This window comes from Oculina patagonica, chromosome 5 (genome assembly GCF_052425735.1).
Source record: "Oculina patagonica isolate OP01 chromosome 5, crgOcupat, whole genome shotgun sequence".
NCBI lineage: Eukaryota > Metazoa > Cnidaria > Anthozoa > Scleractinia > Oculinidae > Oculina > Oculina patagonica.
Genome location: NC_135762.1, coordinates 8,113,540 through 8,129,237, shown reverse-complemented (window position 1 = coordinate 8,129,237; position 15,698 = coordinate 8,113,540). Strand labels below are relative to the sequence as shown.

Sequence of the window (15,698 nt, the reverse complement as noted above, 5' to 3'; positions counted from 1 at the left end):
AGGAGGAGGAGGAGGAAAAAAACAATAGAATTGTGGAGGAGGAGGAGGAGGAGGAGGAGGAGGAGGAGGAGGAGGAGGAGGAGGAGGAAAAACAATAGAATTGAGGAGGAGGAGGAGGAGGAGGAGGAGGAGGAGGAGGAGGAGAAGAAGAAGAAGAAGAAGAAGAAGAAGAAGAAGAAGAAGAAGAAGAAGAAGAAGAAGAAGAAGAAGAAGAAGAAGAAGAAAACAATACATTTGTGGAGGTGGAGGTTTCAACTTGATTGGCATTCGTGTACAATAATAAATTTTGGCGTTAGTTGATTTAAGATCACGAAGTTATTTAATTCTAGTTTGGACATGAAGCAAAAAAACTTACCATACATGAACAGAATATGCGGGGACTTCACAGCAAAACATTGCGCCAACCTGCATACATTATATTCGAACTATTGCCCGAGTTAGAATGGAAACGAGAAATAATCGCCCCATGGCTTTTCGGTCGGCTGATATACCGATAATTTTGCCTTTAAAAAGACTTCTGAATGTAGATTTTAACCTCTATTAAAATATTATTTTATTTTGCGACAATAAACAAGATGAAGGCAATGTTATCCCTATTTTATTTTTAGATTATATTTTCATCATTTTTTATGACGTTAACCCCAGGGGTATTGTGATGTCACTATTCTATTTTTTCGACTATTTTGCTTGTTTACAAGCAGAAGTAGGAGATTAGGAGTGATGTGGGCAAAATTTGGAACATTCTTGTCTACTCTCAAGGGACTTTTTTAATTTCTCAAGGGACTGTTTTAATTTCTCAAGGGAGTTCTTTCCGCTTAGTGGGCGATGAAAGGGTCTCTTATTATTATTGCGTCAACACTTCCGATCTCGTGTTAAAGACGTGACTTGTCACATATTCCGCTGTAGGTGATGAAAGGGTCTCTCATTAGTATTGCGTCAACAATTGCGATCTCGTGTTAAAAACGTGACTTGTCACATGTATAAACGTTATATAACAGTTATTTTTATGCGTGAGTATCTCAAATGAGATATGACACAACTAATCGAGAATGTGAGTGGTTCAGTGTTTCACAGTCTAAAGCGTTGTACTAGTACAAGCGTCTCACTCACTGAAGCCGGGCGCTAATATTTAACCTAAAATGATTAAGAACGGAAATTTGTACTGTTTAATACAAGTCTTTCACATTCTAAAGCGGCGCTAATATTCAACCTAAAGAAGTTTTAATTTGAGCAGTCGGCTTTTGAAGTCAATTGTACACTAAATGGATTTACCGATCGTTCAAAAAATTACATCCAAGTTCATAGCAATAACAGTACATTACCATTTCGTTCTCAAAAGACTTGAGAAGCCGCAATTGGTCCTTGTTTAACTCCGTGATTTGAATTCAAAACGCATTTGTAAGCACCATTACACCATATCTTCGCGGCGGTGGAAGGAAAGATAAATCCTTCATCAACAAGGTTTCAGCACTCTGTACTCCATGGTTTTCCGTTTTAAGGCCACTTTAAAATTCTATAGTGTTTCTCCTTTCCGTTTTAAGTCCCAAATATGGTTTTTTTTCTTGTTCAGAATCAAAACAAGGCCTTGGAATAAAAATTGAACTGCAACCAGGATGAGACATATTAAAAGTGTAAAATAGCGTTCTCTGGTTTAAAAAGTTAAAAAATATGAGCTTTCGGCTATTTTTCTATAGCCTTTGACGAATGTAAAAAAGATAAAACGCGTGGTGGAAGTTTGTAAATACAACCCGCGCGGCTCTACGATTTCCTTGTACGATTTCAATGCACGGAATAATACGAAAAACCTTCTTCTAGGACCCCAAGAGTTCTCTAAAAATATTCACAGAAAACAGATTTTGATTGGTTTTTTTGCCGTTATTATCTATAGAACAATAGAAGAACCAAAAAACTCCAGGGAGGGTGGGAAAGGACATATTCCGCTGTAGGTGATGAAAGGGTCTCTCATTAGTATTGCGTCAACACTTGCGGGTTCAAATTGCAACGGCGTGAAAAAGCATTAAAAATGCTTACAAAATTACAGAATTCAGACTACTAAAGAGAACCTTGAAAGAAACTTTGTTTAGAATTTATTTTTAGTTCGTATAAAGTCAAGAAAAGAAATGTGTTAACAAGCGGCAGAGTATCGAAATTTGTCGCACCGTGCTGTTATGCACGGCTGAAATAATTATCCACATGTTCATGTTGAAAGCGAAGTTTTAATTTTAGCAGCCAGCTTTTGAAGTCAATTGTACACTAAATGGATTTACCGATCGTTCAAAAAATTACATCCAAGTTCAAAGCAATAACAGTACATTACCATTTCGTTCTCAAAAGATTTGATAAGCCGCATTGAGTCCGTGTTTAACTCCGTGATTTGAATTCAAAACGCATTTGTAAGCACCATTACAGCATGGCGGCGGTGGAAGGAAAGATAAATCCTTCATCAACAACGTTTTAGCACTCTGTAGTCCATGGTTTTTCGTTTTAAGGCCACTTTAAAATTCTATAGTGTTTCTCCTTATCGTTTTAAGTCCCAAAGATGGTATTTTTCTTGTTGGTTTTCAAAGCCTGGTGAGACCGGCACAAGCAATTTGGGGGTGGTTTCCAATGTTTGGGTCAACACGAGCTGGTGTTAAAGACGTGACTTGTCACATATTCCGCTGTAGGTGATGAAAGGGGCTCTCATTAGTATTGCGTAAACACTTGCGGGTTCAAATTGCGGCGGCGTGGATTGAAGATTACTGTAATTTTTGCATACGCAAGCCAAATCGGTCATAAACTGTTTAAAAACGTTTTGTTCTTTGTATTAAAAGGAAAGTTCTTGGAGAGTGCGTTTTATCCAGTAGTACCAAGTTATCAGTACAAAGATACGCACGTTAATGCTTTAGTTTGGCAAGAGTGAAGACATAAACGGATACAAATTCCAGTGGTTTTTAATTGTTGCGGAGTGGAGTGGTTTTCAACGGTTTACGAAGTTTAAAGGAGCAATAGAGCTCTATCTACTGCTCAATAAATTTGTTTTCAATAGCACTGAACTTGACAGTTGTCATAAACTTTTCTTCACCGTTGGAAGAATTCACTCTGGAAAAGAGACAGATGTTCAGTGGAGCAAGAGAGTTACCTTGAGTGCTAAGTGAGTACAATCTTGCGTTGATGTTGTTTGTATGAATGTGTCATGTGGTACAGATGTTTTTTCGATAAAGTTATCGCTACATGGTTTCGCTTTTAGTCTTGGAATTTGAAGTATTTCCGCACTGCGGTTGGTAAGCGAGTGGGGAAACGTCAACGGAGTTGCAGTATCTGGCAATTCTCATTTATGCTTGTGATTTTTGCCATCAGTAACTGGTTAACTTATTTGCCATCGTTTGCCAAAACGTACAATTTTTAAAGTGCTACGCTTTTCGTTCTTTTTTTTCTCTCACTTCTGTTATGTTCAATTTTTTTAACACGTGTTTTCTTTTGTTCTGCCGTGTTTATTTATAGCCGTTTACGCTACTCCGTTGTCTTAGTTGTTATCAATGCTGACACACCCCTTGACACACCAGTTGAGATAAAATTCTCCCGTGATATGCTAAGCTGCGCTAAAGAAGTTTTTTTCTTTTTAGAGAGATAAGCTACCACTTTATTCCATTTCTACGGTATGATACATTCTATGAATTTTTGGTATGGCAGTTTTAGTATTTACTCCTGAATTTCCTACTGTGCGATTAAGTAAGTCGCTAACAGGCTCGTTAGTATGTTTTCGTGAGCGATGCTTTTGAATTTACACAATGGACGCACAGCAAGATAAAACGAATTTCCGGTAATTGTTTGAGTACATAGGTGGTGGAAAACACGGATCCTGCTTCCCAAAAGCCGTAACCGGGTTTACATTACGTTTTTGACGTAGGGTATAATGCGCATTTTTCCAATGCGCATTTTACAATGTTCCTCCCATCAACCGTACCGTTCCACCGTTCCGCCGTTCCACCGTTCCTACATTCCTCATAATAAACTAACCAGAATATCCAGGACAACACAAATTTACATAATTCAACACTTGCACTCCTAAATAAAGTGAAAAGCCTAATTCACCCTTTAAAAAGAACTACTCCATACCACAATTGACTGCCAACAGATAAACCATAGCAAAATAGTCGTAGTCTCACAGAGACCTTTGATTAGATTACGGGGGAGCTTTTATATGCTAAAGAAATCTTGTCCCTATTCTATTTTTAGATTACGCCCCAATGATGTAAGATTTCTATTTTTAGATTACGCCCCATTTTTGATGACGTCACTTACGCCCCTATGACGTCACCCACTTAATTAATTCCGCCCCACGCTAATGAGATTCCGCCCCACGGGAAAGGTTAATTCGGTGCTCCCCTCACTACTGCTTCTCTTCTTTTCTTAATCGGCGGAGCTATTAAAAAACTTTGCACTTAAAAACGTAAACTTAACTGCGAGAAATGAAATTACGATATTATGATTCATGACGTGCAGTTAATTACTACGTCACCATATGACTGTACGTTAAATCACGCACGCGCAGTTTTACTTCCATTTTGCTTGTGGATAATCTGTGATCTCGTTCCTTTTTAGTGTCGGTAAACTGTGATGTAACTTTCCTTGACTGCTGTGAAAGGAGAGAAAATGAAGAGAAAAGAAAACGAGGAACGCGTTAGAAAGTGACTTTTCTGCAGTATTGCCTTTCGCGCGTTTCCCGCCCTTGCTGGGCGAGTTTATCCACCGTTTTGGCAGTCGTATTATCTCTCCTTTGCTTACCATTCTCGTTTTCCCACTCTTGTCAAGCAAGTTTTCCCCTCTTTACAGGTACACGCTCGCATGCTTTTGGTTCTACACATAAGACGGCCAAAAACGTTTCTATTCTATGTAAGGCCACAACTGATCTTGTAGAAAATGACTTTGTGCTCGAGAGAGTCACGTGACAGCGAAGTCTTATTTATCCACGAGTCAGGGAACTTGTAACGGTATTCTTGTATGTACTTAAATTAGTTGTTGTTTGTTTCTTTTCTTAAGTGATCCTTTCTATTTCCTTCTTCAAGTGTACAAATAGCTCATGATTGAAGACAAACGCCCGCCATCTTCGCAGGCTGGACATTATATAGCCTGTTCCAGGCTCTCCGTAGTTATGGGAGAGAAAATAACGGGGGTGAGCGAGGAAAAAAACGCCTTCGTCCCCCTCGTTTTTTCCTCGCTCGCCCGCGTTTTTCGCTTTCTCCTTCAACTACCGAGAGCCTGGAACAGGCAAGACATTATACGGAGAATTGCTTAAATTCTCGTAGACATGTACGTTTTGCTGCTCGTGGTTAATAACGGGAAACGTCTGCAAACAATCAATCAATCAATATGCAGGTTTGTGGCTACGATAAAGGAAAAAAAGAAACCCGACCGAATTTTATAGGCGCTCATCCCGCGTAAATAGAGACTGCCCTGATCAGTTCATACAGCAATAACTTCGTGTATTTACACCCGGCGTAGCCAATCGATAAATCGATACCGTTAGAAATCGATAATATCAAGTGAACTTTATCGATTTTTAACTGAAATCAGTAGAAATCGTTAAAAATTCGGGGAATGATAAATCAATATTATTGATTTTTTATAGTTTTACCGATTTTGCTATAGCAACCATTCAAATTTTGTCAATTAACTGCCAGCTTTTTAATTTAAGTTGCCTGATGAGTGTGGTCCTTATAATTTTGGTCCATACGAAACAGAACTGTCGCAATAAAATGATGTATACTCTTGAAGCCTAAACTCTAGTGAAGTTATTGATTTTTAGCTTTATATATTTTAAGTTATATTTCTGTGTTAATCTCGGGAAAATCTTAGTATTTTTACACTAAAAAGTGCGCACTCCGAGAAACCCAGAAAAGCTAACAACAAGCAGTTTATACCAGTATTATAATAAATAACAAAAATAACGTAAATATTTTAATATGAAAAGTCATCTGGCTGCACACTTCTGGCAAGCACACAGTATGCTTAACAGTAACGTTAAGGTCCCACGTGAGAAACTTCACAGTTATTGAAGAAAGGTCAAACTGCAAATAGAATCATGTTCTCCTCGAGACGAACGCAAGCAAGTTGAAGAAAAGTTTAAAGAATGCAGGCAGGGTTCAGTAAACAAGTTACCTTACTTCAACTAAAATTTCTACCAAGGTGACATCCTGATAAGCGAAAAAGTAATTAAGTCCCAATTAAATAAGGCGATTTATTTCACCGTATTCCAAAACATCAATAATAATCAAGGAGTCAGGGCCGTAACTAGCAAGAGGCAAGACGAGGCACTTGCCTCGTCTAGATTTTAACCCAAAATTAAAAGCAAAATACGTTTTGTTGCAAAAATAATCCCAAGCTGAACAAGATTGATTTTTCTCAAAAATACCTCACGGAAAATGTAGAAGAAAGAGTTACAGAGCTTCTACATTTCAAACCTTTCTGGAGGGCATGCCGCCAGAATCCCCTAACAAGATCTTGCCTCATCTACGGCAAAGGACTGGTTACAGCCCTGAGAAGGCTTCAAAAACATAAAAAGCCAGCAACGTTCTTCATAGGAACTGTGAAAAGAGCGGAGAATAAAACGACTTTTTGTTCATCAGTTCCCGCCTTTTACTTTCAATAGAAATTTGCATGATAATCTCATACAAATCAACCAAACAATCGTTCACTAGAAAACGATAAAATCGATAAAACATGCTAGTGATATCGATTTTTACTGATTGATCGATACAATTCATCAAAATCGATTTCTACTGATTTATCGATTGACAAAACGGTATCGATTTTTTTAGCCCAGTATAGGACTAAAGTCGCCATATTGGTCTACCACCGAGGTACACCAATATGGCGGCAGGAAAATACCGTGAACATCTGAATTCACGGAACTCAAATTTATCTAGGCCACTGGTTATCTCTTCTGGACAAACAAACGCTTACATAAGCATTTTTCATGCTACTTTTACTTCTCAAATGGCTAAAAATCACAAAATGAATATACATTTGTTGACAAACATGATCGTAACCTTATGTCACGAACTGCCATAACCCTGAAATTCAAAATGCGCTGGTTTCCAAACAAAGGCCGCTACTGAGCTGAAATGTTGAAAACACTGAAATCATAATTTTTGTGCATCTTAGGCCTGATATAAATAAAAACGTTTGGGTCTCTTTAGGGGCCGACCATTTTACTTTTGGAGGGGATGAATAATGAAAAAAAAATGTTGCAGGGCCTAGAAAGACATAATAAATTGTTTGCAAACACGATATGTATAACAAAAAATAGTTTGCATTTCGAAAAAAAAGTTTGTAGAGGAAAATTTTTTAACATCCCCCCCCCCCACCCTTATAAGAATGTAATGGTCCGTCCTTTAGTTTTGGATTTAAGTGCTTAATGAGGTGCAAAAGTCAAACGATCCATAAAGTCATACATCAATTACGATATTGATATTTGTATCGCTCCATGTCACAACTATTGTTTCCCACCACTGAAAAGAATTCATGGAATCAATTTCCTCAATTTCTGAAAAAGATCAAGCACACCAACAAACTAGACTGTAGGTATTCACTTATAACTTTCGGTGCCCTCACAACAGACAAATTCAGCATGTCTTCTATCGCATCAGCCATCTTTAAGGCAACTATTGGCTTGTTGATCAATAAAGCCAGGGACACGGGCAGCTGAAAAGCTGAAAGAAGGCGATGTCACAGATGAAAAGTTTCGCAGCTTGATCGTGCGAGAAATCGATCAAATCAACTCGAAGTTGGATGGATTGGCACGAAAAGATCTCCTTTCTAGTATCAACACCTTCAAGGAGGGAATTGCTATTCTTTTCAAAGTCTTCAAACAAGCAAACAGAGGAGTAAAGGAGTTTAGAGAGACTGATGTAACGGGACAAGAAGCTGCTGTAGCAGCAACAGTGGCAACGAAAGACATCAGTGAGGCCAGCCGACAATCGTCATCTTCAGCTTCAGCAAAAGCAGTATCCCTCGCCAAGGAACTCATCGACTTACAACTTATCGACCTGGATGAGTCAAGCAAAGAATTGTTGTCTGACGCAAAAGAAAGATTCAAGCAGGCCCGCAGTAGAGCAACAGATGCCTTTAGCAACGGAGCTTTAGACACGCACGATCGCATTCTGGCTATGATGGTTCGGGTTATGGCAACAATACTAGAGAAGGTTGACAATCCTGCGAACGCAATAACACCGTGTAGAGTGTGCCTTGAACAGTTACATGCGCTGCCAGCTGTCAGAAACGCTTTCAAAGTCGCGCTAGCCAAAGGATTGAAGTCTCGGTTCGGGAAGGATGAACGGAAGGCGATTATTTCTGCTGTTTGTGACATTAATCACGTCATCTTTGATGTCACGCACATTGCTGGTTTTGATGGCTTAGTCTGGCCTCTGATCGAGGTTGGAGGAGACAACGTGCATCCATTGCGAGACCCAAGAGTAGCCAAAATTAATCAGCAGAACACACAATACATTGGCTACTACCCTGTGCAATGGTCGTTTGACATGGACATCGTAAAACAAGCGAGAGGCATCTGCTCAAACTCAAAAGATCAGTTCATTGTAGGAGACCTTAAGGATGTAAAAGTATTTGACAGTGACGGCAACTTCCTTCGTGCCTTGGAATTGGAGCTTGAAATGTGGATCGTTGTTCGTGATGTAGCTACTGACCAAGACGACAATGTGTACGTACTCTGTGGGAGTCAATCTGTTAACCGAAATGATGACAAAGTGCATATCTTTGACAAGGACAACAACAAACACCGGTGTTTTGCAGTTGATTGGCGAGCCTCACGTCTTACTGTGGTGGAAAAAAATTCTAAACAGGTGTTCGTGCTGGGTCATACTGTCCGTACTAAACATTCGGTTCTTGGGGTGAATGTTTACGCGGCTGATGGGACTTTTGTTCGTAGCTTTTTCGGAGCCGATCAGTTTGACGAGTATCTGGAGTATCGGGCCCGGGGTGCCCGAATCACTATTCAAAATGACGGCCGTGTTATGGTGCTGAACAAGGGTCAAGTTATGGTATATAGTGCAGAGGGAGACTGTCTACACCAGTTCAGTGTGCGGCGACACCAGTTCAGTGTGGGGTTAACGAGTACAGTGGAGGAATCGGCAATTCACTGGGCAAAAGAACATGTCATTGTTGTTTCGCCCTGTGGTGATTCAGATTTGAAGCCACCTTTTTCTGTCTTTGATGTGTCAATATACACAGAGGTTGGAGAGTTAGTAAACCACTTTCCCATCAGTTCGTGTTGCACACAAAGATGTATAACGGGAATCACAATGAACAGACAAGGACGCATTGTCTTGGGATTGAGCGATGTAGAAAAAGATCATAGAGAGATACTAGTATTCTAAGCAACGATGCAGATTTTTGCAAAAAGTAGCTCAATTTTCGCTCTGTTTAAACATCTCCACCGAAACATTGTTATTAAAAAACTTAGATTCAAGCACAAAGGTATTGTAACTCCACGGAAAATATATTGACCGCTGTGTCCCTGGGGCCGAGTCACCAACCTGCTTTTGCATTGTGCTACATTCATTCGTTAGAAAAAAGGCGAGATACAAGTGTTTTGAAAGATGCATTTTTCACAAAAAAGGAAGCTGAATTGATTTTTTTTCTTACACATGTGCTGTAACAACCAGAAAATCTCACCCCAAAAGAAGGAACCATTTATTTTAGCTACATAGCGAAATAAGGGATTTGGCGTTATTAGTTATCAGAGTTATTGGTGATTGAAAATAAGTTTTATGCTATCACCTACCTGCAGTAAATTTGTTATAATAGCTTAAAATGTCATTTTTTGACAGTATATCAGGAGCAGTAAAGTACCTAGCTTAAATAAGATTTCGATGCTACGTCACGTTGATGAAACACACGTTTAGCGGACTCTTGTTAAAATAAAGTCCTGGAATTGTGGTGACTCGAATAGTATCCTTTTAACAGAGATATCATCATGACAAACAAATTTAGAGTTTTAACATTAAACGTCTGTTATTCGAAAGTTCGGCTAAATTCAGCCATACTTGTGTAATTTGCTTTTAATACATAAGAACACAACAGATTCAAATAAACGATCCACACCTCACTGCACACGACTTCACAAGTGGTAGCATAAACAATTTATCCTTAACCCATTGACTCCCTGAGGGATTTTTTTTAAATATATATATAATTTTTTGGACATTTTTGACATTTTCTGGTAACAGCCTACTCAAAACGCCACTTGCAACATGAAGGCATGCCTTCCTTTCCACAAGCATCACATTTTATGACATTTTTGCTCGGGCATGCGCAAAAGTCACTTAAGGCTTTTCGTTTTACATTTTCCTTTTCTCACTTTTCCTTTTTTCTCCTTTTCTTATATTTTTGCTACAGTTGGTAGCCTTCCACTGGGCTTACATGCAGTTCAATAATTTCCCGAGAAAGCATCATCCAAAGAAGTAGTAGATAATGTTGTTTTTAATCCTAGTTCATGCCTTACTCCATACTAATGAGTGCCTTCCTCCATACTAATGAAGGGGTTCCCGCTGCATATTAATAAGTGTCTTCCTCCATACTAATTAGTGCCTTCCTCCATACTAATGAGTGCCTTCCTCCATACTAATGAGTGCCTTCCTCCATACTAATGAAGTGTCTAGTCGCTTCTTTTCATATGATAATAAACTGTCTTCGGAGATTTGTCTTACAATGGGCCTGCTCTGACATGTTTCTTTGTTTACGTTCGATCTTTATTCCTGCTTGGACGTTCACGGATGTATTGTTCATTGGAATATAAACGCGCAAATTTGGTAAACATCATTTCTGAGCCATTACTGAACTATCGCTCGTAAATTTTACTATAAGATAGCTCCAAACATGCAAGTCGAATCGAGTTCTACACCTCTGTTGAGCGTGGACGAAGTAGAAAAAATTCAACGCCAAAAGATAGCCAGTTTTGTGGGCCATGTGTTCCAGCTTACCTACGCTGCAATCTTTGATGAGCTTATCCACGAAGAGAAAGTTAATCGCTGTAATGGTTGTGCTATTCAGTACCCAAGCCAAAGACAGCACTCCTGCGTAATGATGGATAACGAAGACGCGTGGTTTTACTACAACGATGAAGTGAGAGAGAAAATAGACCTGAATATGGTCTTGAAAACAGCCCAAAGTGTCTGCAGTGTTCTCGGCTACAAGCTTACAAATTCGTGGGAGACGTTTGTTACCGAGCTACCCAAGTTTCCTTGGACAAGCATATATCTAACTTCTCTTGAACTGGATACCTTCGGCGAGATCGTTCAAGCGGAAAAGCTACAGGATCGCATTTTGTATGCCACTGTCTATGGTCCAAATGGTATCAAAACGAACGATTTCAGTGCAATAGAAGTCCGCGAAGATCAAAATGCTGAGCAGGTTATTGATTGTGACCCGTTTGAAGCGGAATGCGTTGAGAACGTTGTAAGGAAAGAAGAAAAACTCAGGCGGTAAAGGACCTTGACCTTGCAATAAATGACATTCAGCATAACTTCTTTTTTTAAAACAATAAAGTGTGCTCATTAGATTATTTAAGTCATTTTGTGTTTGTCTGTACTTAAGTTAACATATGTCTAACGCTCTCTATGCTTCGAATCGATTTTTTTCCGCTCCGTCTTATAGCAATAAATGAGACAGGAGAATCTTATATTTTCACCGCATTCCGTAACAAAGAAAACCTTCACATTTTAACTCTTTATGCAACCCCCAAATTCTGTAAGATAAGGATCACCGGAGCTAATGAAAAATATAAAACAATAGCGTGATTGTGCTTCAGTGATTTTAAAAGTAAACACCATATAATAATATTACGCTCGGAAATTGAGCGCAAAAGCGAATCGCCGCTAGGCACTAAACACACATATTTGTAAGTCAAGGAAAACTTTTATTTCGATTGTTTAATACAATACAATGATGAAATTTAATAATCGTCTTCATCTATGTAAAATTTCCACGACTATACTCAAGGATCGAACTTACAAAGGAAATAGTAGATTGTTTATAGTTTTGTTTGCTACCAAATTTGACGGTTTCTGAGTATTTGTAAGTTTTATTTTGTTCGCGTGTTAAGTGTATATTAACTTGTTACTGTAAATGCACACGCGAGTTTGTATATATTTGAGCGGTACAAATAAAGTCTACATTTGATTCGTTTGAGTCATGAGTATCTGCTTCGCCCGGGAGAAAAGCTTTGTGTTATTTTGGATCAATTGATTTTGTTTGTAAGTAAAGTTCTTGTAGTGTTTTATCTGGCTTGTAAATATTTAACAATACGTTCAGTTTGATTTTTTCAGGAAAATATGTTTTCAAATGCAGTTCGTTCAAAGGTAAATAAATCAAAGTTGGCAGAATTTAATCATTTCTTGATTGTTATGTCTAACTTCGCGCGCGAACTCCACGCGAGATCCCCACGCACGCTTTGAGGAAAACACATCACAATTTTGTGCTCTTGGTGCCCTCGGTGCCCTTGCTGCCCTTCTTGCGCTATGAAATTCGTGTTCTAAAAGTTTCTATTCAATTTTCACACCGTAAACATGAAGAGATGTAAGCACTGCCCCATTCCTGGCTGCTGTTCCAAATTTTAAGTTCGTCTCGCAAGTCATTTGGCGCAAGTGCACGAAATATCAGAGATTGGGCGGAAGTATTGGCTACAGTTTTCTAAATTAAAAAACACCAACATCATTTCAAATAAATAACTTTTGTCAGATTCACGTAATTTATATTTTTTTTTTCTGGAGCAAAAAAGTGCATGATAGGGATATAGAAAGGGGGTACAATAGGGATACAGAGGGGGTACAGGAAGGGTACAAGAGAAACAAAAACAATACAACATTTGAATAGAGGGGGAGGAGGATGGAAAGAAATATATACTAATTTACTGGGTAACCCCGCCCTCACCAATAGCTATAAAAGTAGCGCGCTTGTAGTTCAGTCTATTCTCAGAGTTAACACAGTTCAGATCACAATGTACCGCAATTATAATAAATTCTTTCAAGAGGGTTATGGAAATATCATATTGCCTGATGATAGTGGAGATGATAGCGATGATGAGAGTTCACAGGAAAGCGAACAGTCATCTCAAGATTCCCAATCGAGCGAAGAAATAGACTCTTCCCAAGAAGAAGAGGAACATATAGATCCCTGGTCGCGCATTCAAGATGAAGTTACTAGTCGTCACGAAGCCCAACTCGAAGCTCTGATAAACGAGTACGAACAACATGGAGATTCGCCTGAAGTGGCCCGTGTTAAAGCTGAAAATGCTCTGCTACCAGTATACAGAAAGGAGCTGAGAAAAGTCCTTTTGGATTATTTACAGTGGATGCATGCTATAAAGAAAGATTCTACCTTCCGTAAAGTGATGGAGACCAAAAATGAATTGAAAGATACAGAGGGATATGATTGGCTAGAATCAACAGAACTCGCTATCGATAAGCGAAAATTCTTACTCAATCGGTTGTTTGTCAAACAAACTGTTCCCGAAGACTAAGTGAACTGTGTCGGTTCATCTTTTCTAGAAACACCTCAATGTTTTTATTATCAATAAACGTATTAGAGAAAAGCTTTTGATTCCTTCTTGTGTATCGCGGTGCGTAACTTGTCTATATAAACGCTTATAGATGTTAAGATAAAAACAGAAACGTGAAAATACATAAAGGTTTACGAAACGTAACAACGATTTATTAGGACTCAAAAATAAAATACATCGTATATGTGCAACTGATTGTGTTCATTTTCTACAGTGCTAGTTTCTTACACAACTGAATGCTTACTGATACAGTCAATATAGCGACAAGTGTTCATTGGAATTTGTGTCATATATAATGTAGACATTCTTTTACCCACTTTGGGCTCTCTAATCTTGCAGACTGTCTTTGCAGCTTGGGCTTGGGAGCATAAGATGGTATGCTCTCTTCTGATATCTTATTTTCCTCAGGACAGTACAATGGAGATAGTCTTTGACTCTCGTCAATAAAAGGCATCTCGTCACCCCATTGGAAATATCTACACATTTCCTTACTTCTTCTGCAGGTAACATACGGTCGGAGCGGATTCTTTTGAGATCTTGAGACTTTCAATGTTGCAACATCCATATGCCTGCAGTAAAGCGATTGTCCACCTTCACATACTTTGTAGTTAGGTATAACATAGTCTCTAAGACACTGTTGATATTCGTGTACGCTATCCTCGCGGCAAAAGAAGGAACATTGCTTCCAGTCCACACATCGAATGTAACGTATTCCGCTGGCAGGGTTAATCACTTCAAGGTTTTTAAGGCAGAGTCCACACTTTGAGTAACTCATCTTGACACTGAAGTAAAAGTACGCAGATTCCTTGCACTGAAGTAAAATTTATTTTGCTTGATATCAAAAGTAGAGAGAATGCTCATCAGCTTTTCGCGCGTTTATATTCCAATGAACAATACATCCGTGAACGTCCAATCAGGATTGAAGATCGAACGCAAACAAAGAAACATGTCAGAGCAGGCCCATTGTAAGACAAATCTCCGAAGACAGTTTATTATCATATGAAAAGAAGCGACTAGACACTTCATTAGTATGGAGGAAGGCACTCATTAGTATGGAGGAAGGCACTCATTAGTATGGAGGAAGCCACTCATTAGTATGGAGGAAGACACTTATTAATATGCAGCGGGAAACCCTTCATTAGTATGGAGGAAGGCACTCATTAGTATGGAGTAAGGCATGAACTAGGATTAAAAACAACATTATCTACTACTCAAAGAGGAAATTCTTGCAAAGAGGAGCCATGGGTGGTTGAGGCAAATTCTCCTACGAGTTTTTGACTCAAATTTCTAAGCATTTTTGTAGGCATTTCAAGCTCAATTGACCCAATCACGCAAATCTGGGCACCATTGGAAAGACCTTTTCCTCTCGCAGATTATAAGTAATGCCTTTTTGATTACACAATAAACCCTATTATAGTCATAAAGGTATTTTATTTCCAGCAAATACTCAACAATTAAGTTTAATCCCAGCCCGTTACATCAATCATTTGTTTCAAAAGTTGTCTCTCTTGTTGACTAATATCCATTACAATATTAACTTGAGTTAGACTTGAAAGATACCAAAAAACAGCAGCACTTTTGGCAGAGATTTGTATCATGAATGGTTTTCACTCAACTTGTCTGAGGAAACTGCTCAAAATGATCCACAAAAACAAGGCAATGTCAGCAAACAGTGGGTGTGACAAATTGTAGACCCATAATTTGTGTTTATACAGTATTATTTGTTCATTTGGGCAGGGGAGTGACTAAATGGGGTGTAGCTTATTAAAAGTGGGTGTTGCAGAAGAGGATATTTCTATTTAAAATAAATAAATAAATCAACGTTGTTTTACGAGGGTTGCACGTAACAGTCTTCGACTGACAAACCTGTGGCCCTCGGATTCCCGATCGAATTGGAATTTAGAAGTGTTGGTTTTTGTGGAGGGAGGAAAACCGGAGAACCCGGAGAAAAACCCTCGGAGCAAGGACGAGAACCAACAACAAACTCAACCCACAAATGGTACCTGGCCGGAATCGAACCCGGACCACATTGGTGGGAGGCGAGCGCTCTCACCACTGCGCCATCCCTGCTCCCCTTTCTAAAGGAGGGTATTTTAAAAAAGGGAAGCTGAAAAGGGATATTGGGAAAGGGATCATATTA

At 39.0% G+C, this 15,698-nt stretch overlaps 1 protein-coding gene across 1 annotated transcript in view; it reads right to left on the bottom strand.

The window, feature by feature from the left end:
- The window catches only part of LOC144655308 (von Willebrand factor A domain-containing protein 3B-like), a 72,359-nt gene that overhangs the window by 37,701 nt on the left and 18,960 nt on the right, over positions 1-15,698 (bottom strand). The gene's annotated exons all lie outside the window — the stretch shown is intronic.